We start from the raw sequence: 13185 nt of genomic DNA, 5'->3' as shown, positions 1-13185 counted from the left end.
CATAGCTCAGCCACATTCTTCAATGACTGTTTTTCCCCAGTGACCTTACTCCACAGCTCTGGTGGTCAGTTGACTATTATGCTGCGAGTTTACCCACATTCCTCCACCCACTCAGGCAAGCACTGCCCGCTGAGAAAGGGCGGCAAGGCAGGGAGGAATCCAACCGTCTGGGGACTTATTCAAGGGAAAAAGAAATTCCAGGCCTTTGGGACTGTTTTGCCCATCACTTCTCCAGCGACAGGGAGGTTGGAGCAGCTGCGTGAAGAGGGTCTGACCGCTGCGGTTGCCACACACCCTGCAGTGACAGGCATTACCATGGCAAGCTAGCAGGCTCCCCTTGTCGCCACACTACTTGGCCCTTTCTTCACATCGAGAGGAAACCCCAAGGAAAACAGCCTGGAGAAACCTTCTCAGAGCAGTTGCCACTTGTTATGTTTGTGGGGGCCTTGCAATAACAGGTTTAGTTCCTCAGCTCCCCACCTTTGAAGGCTGTGAAGGCTGCTAAGCTAAGGATCTTTAAAGACTGTAAATCATACAGCTTGTTGGTTTTGAGAGCCTTTTAATTTTGACCACTTAATGTGCAACTTCTAAAATAACAATTTTATTTTTTTATGTATGTGTCAGAGAGAAAGAGACTAGACATGAACTAGATAGGGAGTTGCAATGCAGATGATTTTTCAGCTCTGGAGCCAACTCGGACAGATTACAGTGGAGAAAGGTTTGCACAGTAAGAGGAGAAGGGTAGAATCCTGCTATTTTATTATTACCATGGTTAGATTAGAAATGTTAAGGATTTGTGAAGAAATGACTAAGTCAGGAAAATTTATGATTCTCATAGCTCACTCAGCCACTCTGCACATCCTGTATATTTTCTGACATACTTCCAGCAGCATAAATATTAATAGAGTAATACTGACATTTAGGGCCTGATCCAAGTCTCATTAAATTCAGTGGAAACACTCCCATTGTCTTCAGTGGAAGATGGATCATGGTCTTGAAAAGGAACAAAGGAAGAGAAAATACCAAGTGGGGCTTCGTGGGGCTAAATAATGTTGTTATCAAATCAGAACTCCTCCGCTTCCTGACTCTGAGCATTTTGCTCTGTGACCTTTAACGTTAAATTATTGCCAAAACAGGAAGAAGAAATTAAGGCTTGATAAGGGTTGAGATGGTCACAGATTTTACCAGCCTCACTGATGGAATGTGACAATTTCTTCAATGGGAATGAGTTGGGCGTGAATTGTTCATCAGTCGTTTTGATTTATTCAACCTTTCAGCCCTATAGTTTGCAGTGGCAGGGATTACTAGAAACTCTGCAAAGAAATTCTTTCTCCCACTTAGTTTATAACCTCTACAGGCACATGAAGAGTTACAGAGAGAGGATTAGCTATTGTAAAATGGCTCCGTTTACTTCCCTGAAGAGGTAGCCCAGAATCAGCTCTGTGGATACCATGTGAAGATCTATTGCAAAAGCTTTTTTGGCATTGGAATCTCTCTCTCCTTTTCTAGATCAAAATCTTTTCCCCAAACCTTTCTGCGCAGCGATTAGTTACAGCTGTGTTTTGCAAAGCCACCTAGGGAATTTGGATGTCCAGTTCCCATAAAGTTTAATGTGAATGAGGTTTCCAAGCAGCTTTGAAAGTTCAGCTGAGTTAGGGCTGGAACCTCCTGGTTTTGATACGGTTCTGTATATGGAACCCCTGCATCTCTGGATGACAGAAGAAAGGGAAATTTGAGTTTTTGTCGTCACCTTGCAGAGCATAGGCCTTGATGAAACAGCTAAATCAGAGGTTGCAGCACCTGCAGAAGTCCCGCTTCAAGTCAAAAGACAGAAAAGTAATTTTTCCAGCATTCTCCATGATTGTTAGGACCAGATTTCCAAGAGAGTCTCTCTTTGCACCCAAACACAGGCCAGGTTTCCAAAGGGTCATTTTATGAAAGCACAAATGCAGCAGCTCAGTACACTGAGTTCTCCTGAAAATCTGGGCAAGGATGGAGTGACCACAGAAGATGCTGTACTCAGGAGTGCATGGCAAGTTGCAGGCCAGTACAAACTGTAGGGTACGTTGCCCTGGAGAGGTTATAGGTGAACGTGTGAACTTTCCAACCATGGCCACCCACAAAATTTCCAGTTCCTCCTCTTGTTCATGTCTGATCTGTGAAGTACAGGTACATGCAGGCAGCCTGTCATCTCTACTGTTTGAGGAAAAATATATGTGGAGTAACAAATGGAAGAGCCAAGTGAAACTGCTCAAGAATTGCAAGAGCAAAAGCTGGACCTGTTCTTTGGCTTTGCCACATGATGGGTGGAGACAGCTCCAAGATACCGACATCTACAGAGGTGATACCTTCACTATCTCCAAAATATACGTTAGGAAGACAGAGAGGTGGAGAGAAGGGAAAGGAGAGAGAAAACACTTCTAGTGCAACTAACTGATGCTGAAGCCTCATGGAAAGAGATGGTTATTTAAGCAGCAGACTTCTCAGAAAAGGAAGACTTTAGAAATATTTCCTGTAGCTACACCAGGGGTCTACAAATCTTAGCCAACAATCTGGAGCTACATTGGTAAACAAACATGTACTGAAAAAAAGAAAGACTTTGAGAAATAGGTCCAAGGCAACTTAGATGACTAGCTTTCCAGTGTCAGTACTCAGTAGCCACAGGAGCAATAAACCAAAAAAGATTTCCCCTTAAGTAAAAACCAGAAGCAGCTGTTTATGATCAGTCCTGTTTGGAGCCTCCAACATCGTAAAACTAAACCTGCAGTGACCTGAGTGAACGTAAAGATTTTACAGGGCCACAAAGTATATGCATGTTTGCAATGCTGTAATAGAGGAGAAGCCAACTGGAGGATTTGAACCAGTCCCCTACATCTTCCATTTAAAAGCTGTGCTGCACATTAGCCCTCAGAGGACAGGAACGGTGTGTTGCACTTTTTTGAACTCTTGTCATACTGTTTGCAGTATGTGTCTGCCAGGCTTTTTACTTTGCTGCATCTCTACCACCTTAGCTCTGGAGAGTTCATGGGCTTCCTCAGCTGTCATGAAATTAGCAGGTACTCAAGGAAGTGGTGTTGGGTACTCTGAGGTGGCTTTCTATCCAGGAATGACCTGAATAAGGGGCTTTTATGCTGCTGGTTGGTCAGATGAAGTACATCAGAACTCCTGTTCTGATGGCCTTTGGATAAATAATGGTGAAGGTTGGATGCTGTAGACCAAATCTTACTTGAGTCACTCACGTTATCAAACATTGTTTTACCCTTTAGCTCCAAAAGAATGTCTTTTTTGTTCCATGCAAGTTTTTTTTTTCAAAATACAATTTTTTTTCAAAACTTTTTCAGAAAGTTTTTTTTCAAAGTGCTGCTTGATGTGATCTGAATGTTGTCAGGTAGGTGCAAGTGCTTGTAAGCCTTAACCTACTCCAGGAAAAATGATCAGTGTGACTTAGGTAAACACATGCGCCTCATCTGAGGGACTTGGTGCTCAGCGGCATTTTGTTCAGCTTTACGCAACCAGGAAAACGCCTTTAGTCCTTAGAAAGCTCAGATGGAAAAAAGAAGTGGACTGGTCTGACTGAAAGGAGCTCACTCTGTGAAGGCAAAGCGCAGCACTGCCTGGTGCAGAGGTGAGCCGTGGCTTCGTTTGCCGTGCAGCCCTCTTCCTCCGCATGAAACAAAAGTTGCCTCTCCCCACCCCCCTTTGCATTGTTTCCTCTCCTCTCTTTTTTTTTTTTTTTTTCCTCTTCCGGTCAAATATTTAAGCAGAGATTTCCTTTCTGGTGGTGTGCCAAGCAGCATTCCAGCTCCTTTACTCTGCCCCCTTCAAAAATAAAAAGGCTGACCCCAATTTCCATAACCAAGGAAGGGACAGGTAGCCTTTGTTTGTGTTCCAGAGCATGACTGTTTTTCTTATATTCACACCAAAAGAAGAGAAACGATGCTGTTATTCAGAAGAGGAATTGGCCAGTGACCCCAGCAAATGCAGTAGCAACAGCAGCGAAATGGGTGGTATGAACCGAATGCTTTTTGGTGATGAACCTTTGGCTTCAGCCAATTCCTTCTCTCACCCTCTTCCTCTCCCCTCTCTCCCCACAAGATTTCCCTTTTTTCTTGTGTTTGAGGCACATCAAACCCTGGAATAGCCCTCACAGGCATTAGTCACCAGTGATTAAAATAGCCACTAAGCAGGCAAGAGCCTGCGATGATTTGTGCTAAATTGGGTGTATCTCTGTTTGTAGCAAGGGTTGCTAATTTGCAAACCTCCCTTGTTATTATCATCATAATTTTTATTAATAGTGCCAAGGGGGCTCCAGCTGACATTAACGTTTCATTTCATCTGCTGCTGTACAAAAGCGGGGAAGAGAAGAGTTTGTCATCTAGATGGGCAATGTAAAAATCGGGAGAAATGAAGGGCTATCTGGTCCATACGGCTGAAGCACAGAGGTCCCATTGGTGGCTGCTCAGGAGAGGGGAACACCAGACCTGAGAAATGGGCTCAAGTCCCCCTGGTTCTGAGCAGGTTCCCAGCTGGGTGACTGCTCATCACCTCCCTGCTGGCAGTGGGGGACTCGGTGGCCCGACGCAGGCAGAGCTGCTGCCAAGGTATGTGCTGTGCTGCGGGTTGAAGGTGATGCTTCTTGGAAGCAACAGAGTGTGCAAAGACAGAAAGAAATCAGAAACACCAAACAAAAAGGCCACATTGTTGGGTTTTTGTGACAATAAACTCAACTGAAAGGGTGGAAAATTCACCTTTGTCCAGAAAAGTGTCCAAAACTGTAATTGCAGATGCATACCTGCATTCCCTCACCTACAAAATGGAGGCAGCAGTGTGACCTCACAGGGCACACCTGTGGTTTAAGGGTCCGATTTTATACATACGCATGATCTTGGACCACTCCCAGTGACCTGAGTGAAAAGCCTGTTTGTAATAAGGATGACTGATATAATATAGTGACCAAATGTATGCGTTAAATACGTCAGGTTCCCCTATAGTCATTAGTATCTGTAGTGGTTAAAGTTTTCATTTCTAGAGCCTAGAGGAAGCTGTAAGGAGTTACCCCATTTTTTAGCCCATTAACTCCATTACCAAAAAACCTCTGTGGTTTTTATTGCTTGAAGTCTTGGGTTCCGTCCCTGCTGATGGCTCATGGATAATACATGTCTTTGATGCAGAACAGAAATTGGAAATCTTGTAAGAGCAACTTAGGTCAGGCTGCGAGTATATCAGAAGGGTTTTTCCCTCTGCGTATCTGCTTCCAGCTGAGAGGAAGTTACAAAGAATGTGTTTAAAATCAATGGAATTAGTCAAACTTCTTTGACTCATAATAAAGATTTGGATTTTTTGAGATTTTAAGTGAAGTTTTGGCTCCAATCTTGTTTTGTCTGCATTAGTCGCATATCTCTAACTGTATAATAAACTACAAGATCTAAGCAGGATTGCTAGAGCTCTGCAGCAAGCACCACTCCTGCTGCCCGCACTGATGGCAACAGTGGTGGCTTTCCAGAGAGGGCACATTTTAAGTATCAGTTGTTAATTTGCATGTTAAGGTGTGGTGAATTGAGCTAAGCAGAGAAATCAACCTGCAGTCAGTTGAAATACAGTGGTGCGTAATTTGAGACTGCTGCCACCAGATTAAAACTGTGAGCGCTTTGCTCACCGTGAAGGGGATCCCTGACTGGGGAAAGCCACTAATGAAGCACTGAATGCTGAGATGCGATTAGACTCTTTGCCATTGACATGACTTGAGCGTGGACTTCAAGCAAAGTGTCTTTTTGGCGTGCAGGGCGAGTGTGTGGGAAATGTTGTACCAAGCTGTGAGCATGGAGAGATGAGAAAGTTGAGTGATGAGGCTCGGGAAGGCTTCGGAGTGGCTGTGAATGGACGTGCAGGGGAAGGACGAAGTGAGGGTGAGCTGTGAAAATTAGTCAAAACGTCTCTTGTCTTCAGCCAATTTATTTCGGTTTTCCTGTGAAAATGTCACAGGGACAGAGAACGGACGTTTTGCTGATGGCTCCTCCAGCAAGCAGTGTGGAGGTTTGGGTTTGGTGATGCCGTGGAGCTGGAGATGAAGGTGGAGGTGATGGGGCTCATTCCTCCCAGCTGCAGGACTCGGGGGGCTCTGCCTGCTGGGGTGCTCCCCTGATGTGCTGACACTGACCATCACGCCTGTTCATGCTGTTGTAACTTGGACTGTCCCTTTGGGTTTTATCCTGCCCGGTGGTTTTAGCTCTCACTTGATTACTGAGAGGCAAGGAGACGAAGAATCTGTGAAGCAGCAAAACTACCTTTTCATTATACATTTCCAAAGAGACGACCTCAAAATATTCTGAGAATCTACCCCAGGGGAAGAAAATCTCCAAACCTCCAATTAAGATACTGCCACAGCACCTCATTTTAGCGAGCTAAGAGCTCTCATTAGATCCTTCCCAAGCCACGTCCCAGCTACAGACTTTCTTCCTCCAATACCCTAGATGGTGGGGGGAGAGACGGGAGGAAAAAAAAAAAGAAAACCAAAAGGAAAGAAAAAACCCAACCCAGCCCACTTTCCAAATGCTGTTCAGTCTGCACTGGTTATATAACGTGATTGATAAAGTAGAGGAGTGAGCGGAGGTCAGAGCCTCAGGACGCCGGCTCCCCATGCTATGAAGGAGCTTTTTGTGTGGATGTGTATGTGTATGGGGGATGAGGGTTGTGTCTGTTTCTTGAAAAACCCTCAGACACTCTCCAAAGAATTCCAAATTTAAAGCGGTGTAAAATGCTCCATCAAACATGTTTTACAGTCTCGACGTTGCTGCCTGTTAAATCTACTCCAGTGGCTGTTTCTGAGAGCTTTTGAATAATCTCTTGATAGCGCTTTTCTTGCTGCTGGGCAGAGTCTTCGTGGAAAATGGGGACAGTTGTTTTATAGCCCTGTCTGGATGGAGGAAACCTTGGAGGAGGCTGCTTCACCCAAGGTCACGCAAAACACGTAAAATATATTCTACCTCCAAAAATAAACAAGGTATATAAATATGACTGGGCCAGGGCATGAAGCAGGAGTCATTGAGGCATCTGGGGTCGGGGACTTGCTTTCAAATTGAACAGAGACCACGGCATAGCTGTCACCTAGAGGTGTTTTCCTGAAGCTTTTCTTGTTTCTCCGTAGTGCCCAGGAATGGGACCATGCACAGGGAAGCCAGAAGAGAGATTTCTGTAGGAGATCAGATGGGAAATCACTCTTCCACCTGGATTGCCTCAGAATTGGTGAGTTCCTAGAGGTAGCCACCGTGCCGTTAGCTTGCATGGAGATAATGCATCCCAGTCCCTTGCTAATGCTCTACTCGTTCACATGCTAAAGGGACTCTGCTGGACTATTAGGACAGCTGCATTGCATTTCAACCATTCATTCATTGCATGTTCAACCATCACGTCTTGTGTGAAGTACCCAAGACTAGGACTTTCAAATCTGCCCAAAAGACCAAGGAACTGGACTTCCATTGGTTGGTTAGGTCTAGGTGGTGGTACTGGTGCAGCAGAGCTAAAATGCACTGTGATAAGACATGATCTCAGCATCACTGTGCCCCGACAGGAAAATAAACATCTCGGCTTTGTCTCGCTATTTGTTTTCCACCAATATCTTGACTATCCCTTAGCATGAAACCATTATCCTGCATAGCAGCATGAAACCATTATCCTGTGGCATTTCTTCCTTTCTACAAAGAAACAGAATGGAGGAAAGTATGGCCAAGGGCTATAATGTTAGGAGCAATAGGAAGAAATCAGACATGGCAAAATTGCAATTCATTCCAAAGGAAGAAGATGCATCAGCCATGGCTAGGACTTGACTGTGGTGAGGCTCTGCTCATAGACAGACAGTTCTCCCTTGGATCTGTTTACAGTCCATAGAGATGACAAGTGTGGTAATCCTTTCTCTTCAGAGGGAGAATTTGGATACAAAGGGTTAAATTTTTGCCTTTGTAAATCAGCAGGACCTTTGCTGCAGCCAGGAGTGGAGTTTCACTGTAAGCCATTTGGCCAAGGTGTGTGTGGCATGTCCCGTTTCAGTCCCTTACCCATCCTTCTGCGTGCAGTCCAGTTTTCGACTTTATAATGTGAATTATCATCGTAAAGTAAATACTCATCTTAGAGGTAAATCAGGCTTGTGCCCGATCTCGTGCATTTTTATGTTGTCCCTCATCCCTTCATGCAGTCGTATGCATGCCACTGCTGGCCAAAACCTGTGGACTGTCTGTGCTGTAGCTGGCAGCAGATTGTCCCTCCAGGTAGGAGACACATCAAGCCACGCTCCGCTCTGACGAGCAGGATGTGGACGGGAAATGCCTGTGAAATGTGGGCGCAAACATGCGTAGGATAGCTCTCACATCGGGGACGATTCAACCCTTACATGGTGTAAACGCGGTCAGGTCCTTGTGCCCAGAGAGCAGGCTCTGAGCAGTGCAGCCGTTGTCCATGTAGTTCGGGTCATTTTTGTGGAGAAGTGTCTGGAGGGGACACAGAAACTCAGATCTGGCCTTTCAGCACTAATGCTCGCTCCTGGGTTAGCTGGCTTGAGGTTAGAGCCAGGCAGCAATCACCCAAGTTATTTCTGCAATGAGGAATATGTGCAGAGTCAAGCAAAAAACATCTCAGAAGAAATGAATTACCAGCCAAATATAGATTATTTCATTTTGAGGGACATCATCCAATCTACTTAAGTTCTCAGTCATTCAGCAACTTTTAATGTGTATTAATGCCTATATTTATTATAATCATGCATACTAAAAGCCCAGCCTGTATTATGTCTTTCTTGCTTGTTACTGGCGTATAATATTCGACAGGGCAATGCCTTTTCTGTTTTCTGAGACACTGAGTGCACAAACTCCTCATGTGTAAGTATTCCCCCATAGACTTTAGCCCCTTTTTTTTGTGGCAATAAGCAGGAGAGGGTAGAGACAGAGCAGGGTCATTTTCTCAGTGGGCTAGTTTCTTTTAAATGCATCCTCTGGCACTGATTCAGCAAGATGTACAGATATTCATTTGTGGTAGCTTTGGTGTGATTTAAGCATGTGCCTAAACTTAAAGATAAGCTTTGTATTCTGAAGAATAATTGTCCTAATGCTTTATTTGATGCTGCAACTGTGAAACTGCTCAATTGTGCAATCTGCTTGAGCCAAAGTAGTACAGCAGACAAAGACAGCTAAACCCAATTAATTACAAGTCCCACATAAGTACAGCAAAACTCAGAGACTTGCTAATAAGCATCTTAGAAACCCCGTTGAAAATTGGTAGTCACCAAGTAATAAAATATGGAAACTTTTCTCTGATAAAGCTAAAAAGTGGTGATCTTTCTTCTGAAATACTGTAGCAGAAGCACTAATGAGATAAATGTATTTATGCCATGAATAAAACGCCTGATGAAAACTAATCTGAGAGATGGAATAAGTGATTGAAGCGGGCCAGGATTGTCAGTACGCTCCATCTGCTTTGCATCATTGGGCCGGGCAAAACATCAGAGCATATTGGTGAATCTGGCAGACGTCATGTTATTTTTATGTCATCCTTATTCTTCCAGGGCCTGATCCAAGCCCCACTGAAGTCCATAGAAATGAGTGGACTTTCCTTTACATCAGCGAGCTTTGAATTGGTTCCTTCCTCACTCACTGGTAACGTCAGGAATCCACGATGGGTTTTGGAGGCATTTTGACAGAGCAGTCGGGCACAACTGTGCTTTTGATTTTTAATACTGCATTTTGATGATCTTGTTATTGATGTATGGTGATGGCTGGAGTCCTGAGATAAAATGAAATCGGGAACATAACAAACTGGAAAATGCACACTGTTTTAGCAGCTAATGAGACTGTTCCCAGAAGTGCTGAAATTCAATGGGATTTAGAATCCCAAGGACCCTATTATTTTGGGAGATGGACCATATGCTTTCAAGGCGTTTGGGCAGCTCTGAAAACTTCATCCATCACTTCTATGAAGAGCAGCGTAGACCTTATGTAATATCACAGGCAGCAGCCAGAACTGTTGAGAGTAAAACCCGCAAAATGGCCTGATCTTCTATTGTTTCTGAAGGTGCGAATTCCTCTTTTCCTGATGTTAAGTAACTTTTGGGCGTTGTCCTCTTCTGTTAAGAGGACTCTGCTGTATGTTGCAAAAAGATGTTTATAAATTCCCTCACATGCCTGTCAATCCAGACATCCCTTCTATTCCTTTTATGTTTATTTATATAGACACATATAAAACCAACAATCTTACACTTATTAATCAAGGTGATTCAGCCCATGCCTCCCACTGTCTTTCTTTGATTCCAATCTTATTCCAAAAAACAGCCCTAAATATCACTGGGGTTACTCATAAAACGTGGTACTGCTCTGCATGAGTAAGACTATTTGGATCTGGCCTGGAGTAAAGTTACAAATTCTCAGTGAGAAGCAGAGCTAGACAAAGATTGCAAAATATTGTCCATTAATCTGTTCTTGAATTTTTAAACATATTTTTTGGTCTCTGTTCACTCGTGGATCTCTGAGCTAATGAACTTGTTGACAGGAATGTTCACCATAACAACCCATTTACAGCAAATATTGCAAGATCTTTGCACTCTTTCCTTCATTCAAAATAATACCAGTCTCCCTCCCCAAGAAATGACCTTCCTGTTTTAGAGTTTCGTCGTTAATTCACATTGGTAAGATATTTTGTTTGTTTTTCTAAATCCTCCTCCAGCAAGAAAACAGAATTAAACCACTTGAAGTAGAGTTTAACAAAGAAAAGACCTTGGAGGTCCAATGCCAAGGAGAAAAGATGGCCCAGAGGTTAGAGATGTGGACGTCAGTCCTCTGTCCCACCAAAGGCTGGGAAGTCAGCAGTGTTGCATCTCAACTCCCCGTGTAGGAGCACTCTACCTTGCAAGGGCACTAAATGTTAACAGCTTTCAGGACCTCAGATACGCTGGGATATGCATGAAGGATGCATAATACTGACAAATCATCCGCTTGTGACCCAGCTATAAAAAAAAAAGGGTGTAGAAATGATTTAGTTACAAATTCCTTACCTAAAGATGTCCTTTCGGCTGCTGGTGGATATTTTCTTCGAGGAGATTATTCATGGAGCAAGGTTCTAAAATAAAAATTGAGGAGGATGAAGCAAAGCTGGGCTTTGGTGAATACATCCAAATCCTAGACACATTGCAAACAATCTGAGCCTGTTCCCAGGCAACTTCCAAGTAGAAAATAGGCACAACTGTTCCAAATGATTTTCTCTATGATTTGTTTGCCTACCTGTACCGTCTTCTTCAGAGGCAGGCAAAATCAAGGGAGGCACAGTTGTTGACCTCAGCTTCCTTTGGATCTGGCCTGTAACGAGAGCTATACCCACACCAAGCTTCAAATTTCAAGCAGTTTGATGTGGCCTTTTACAGAGAAAAAAATTGTCAGAATTTTTATTACAATAAGGAAATGCAATTTTTCATTCTCTCCTTGTTTCAGAAGGTCTGAAGGGATTTTACTCAACTTCCTCCTCTACCTTCAGGCAGAGACCAAATTTGAGAAATTGCAGCCCAATTTTGGAAAGTTCTCAGGATGTGCAGATTAGGGGCTCATGATGGGAAGCTGCTATTCAACATGCTTTTTTGTCATGCATGCTTCTGGGAATCTGCTGCAGACCAGGTGCCCCCTTCAGCCCCACTGTGTTCTGATTCATACTCTTCCATCAGAAAAAGTGTCTGATCAAAACAATGGCAGATTTTGCCCTGCTGGGGCCAAGGTGGCTCGAAGGTAGTCAAGATCTGGCCTTGCACAGGTGGAAATTATCTACCAACTTCTAGAGTGCCACATCCAGTAGAAAAACATAAATCTTTAAGCACATTGCCCAAAGCTTGGCAAGGTCAATGCAGTCTGGCTGTTCAGTCAGAGGGTTTTGCCACTGAACCTATCAGCCCCAGACAAAACTACATGGACGACTCAGGGAGGAGGAGAGGAATGACACCTGAATCCAGGGGTGCTCTCTTTAGTCAAAGTCATGGAACCTAGGCCAGGCTATAGCCTGGACCTTTGATGATGCAAGACTTCATTTAGTATTGACCTGCTTTTGCAATATTCAGTGTTCAGAAGAGTGCGGTGTGCCCTTACCAAGAGCAAATGTGAGCCTTATAATATCTGAATGCAGCTGGTGTTATTTTCAAGCCCAACTTAGACGCCCATGTTAGCCATTTTGGCAAAATACACTAGCAGTATGGAAAAGAGTCCATAGAACTGGAAAAATTTGCTGTAAATTCACTGTCGTTATATCCACCGTTTTGGAAAAAATCAGCGCGAAGGCACAATCCTTAAAATAAAAGAAAGAAAATGTCTTGTAGCCGCCAGCAGGCACTGGAGCTCCCCAGCAGAGGCTGCCTGGGAGCAGCAGAAACAGCCACGCGTGATTCCTCGGCCAGAGTAAACGGCAGCACGGCGTTCGCCCATGCCGGGGAGAGGTGTGCTCTTTGCCATCCGTGTAGGTTGCTGATGCTTCGATCTCTTCCTTGGCTGTAGACACCTACCCCTAATTTGGGATCCTGTGCTGCTCCAGGCAGAGCTGGAGGAGGCAGAAGGCGTGAATGGACAGCCAAGACCGAGCACAGCCAAGGGACTGGCTTGGCTCTGGAAGGCAAAACGCAAGCTGAGCCATTGGAGCCGGCTGTACACAGATGAGAAGGAAAATGCACAAAGTGATAAATAACTTTGCTCGGGCCGCCAGGAAGGGCTGCCAGAACATTCTCACTTGGCTATGCTCTGACTTGGCTCGCCCGCTGCCGCCGGCCCCCCTCCTGCACAGACGAAGCACCGGGCCAGAGCCACGCATACATCTCCGGGCCGGCTCGCCCCGTCCCCCCGCTGGCCAGCCTGCCCCTTGGGCGGCCGCTCCCTTCCAGAGCCCTCCCTCCATCCAGATGGGCAACCCAGAGGTGCACCCTGCAAGAAGGCGCGGAGATAAAAATTTGGAAGGTTTTCCATTAGCTCGGGTTGTTTTTGGAGGAGCCACCTCTCCCGTTGCTCCTCCAGCAATCCGGACGGCATCTGCCTCTAGTATCAGCATACAGTACTGCCTCCGTGGGCAGCAAGAACCCTCTTTCTCCAAGGGTCAGCTCTGCACCCTTTCCTCGCAAAGGCGAGTAGCGTGCACAAGTGATCCGAGTGATTTCGGCAGAGGTGGTCAGACACCTACTTT

General features: G+C 44.8%; 1 long non-coding RNA gene across 1 annotated transcript in view; it reads left to right on the top strand.

Annotated features, from left to right (window-relative positions):
* The window catches only part of LOC128908505 (uncharacterized), a 70547-nt gene extending 60055 nt beyond the window's left edge, over positions 1-10492 (top strand). Inside the window, exons 3-4 of the long non-coding RNA XR_008465979.1 lie at positions 7145-7242; positions 9551-10492. This is a non-coding gene — a long non-coding RNA (uncharacterized LOC128908505). The remainder of the gene's footprint in view (positions 1-7144; positions 7243-9550) is intronic.
* The last annotated feature ends 2693 nt before the right edge of the window (positions 10493-13185 follow it).

Source organism: Rissa tridactyla, chromosome 4, assembly GCF_028500815.1.
Source record: "Rissa tridactyla isolate bRisTri1 chromosome 4, bRisTri1.patW.cur.20221130, whole genome shotgun sequence".
NCBI classification, from domain to species: Eukaryota; Metazoa; Chordata; class Aves; order Charadriiformes; family Laridae; genus Rissa; species Rissa tridactyla.
Note: the sequence above shows the minus strand (reverse complement) of the source record. Positions and strands in the feature narration are given on the sequence as shown.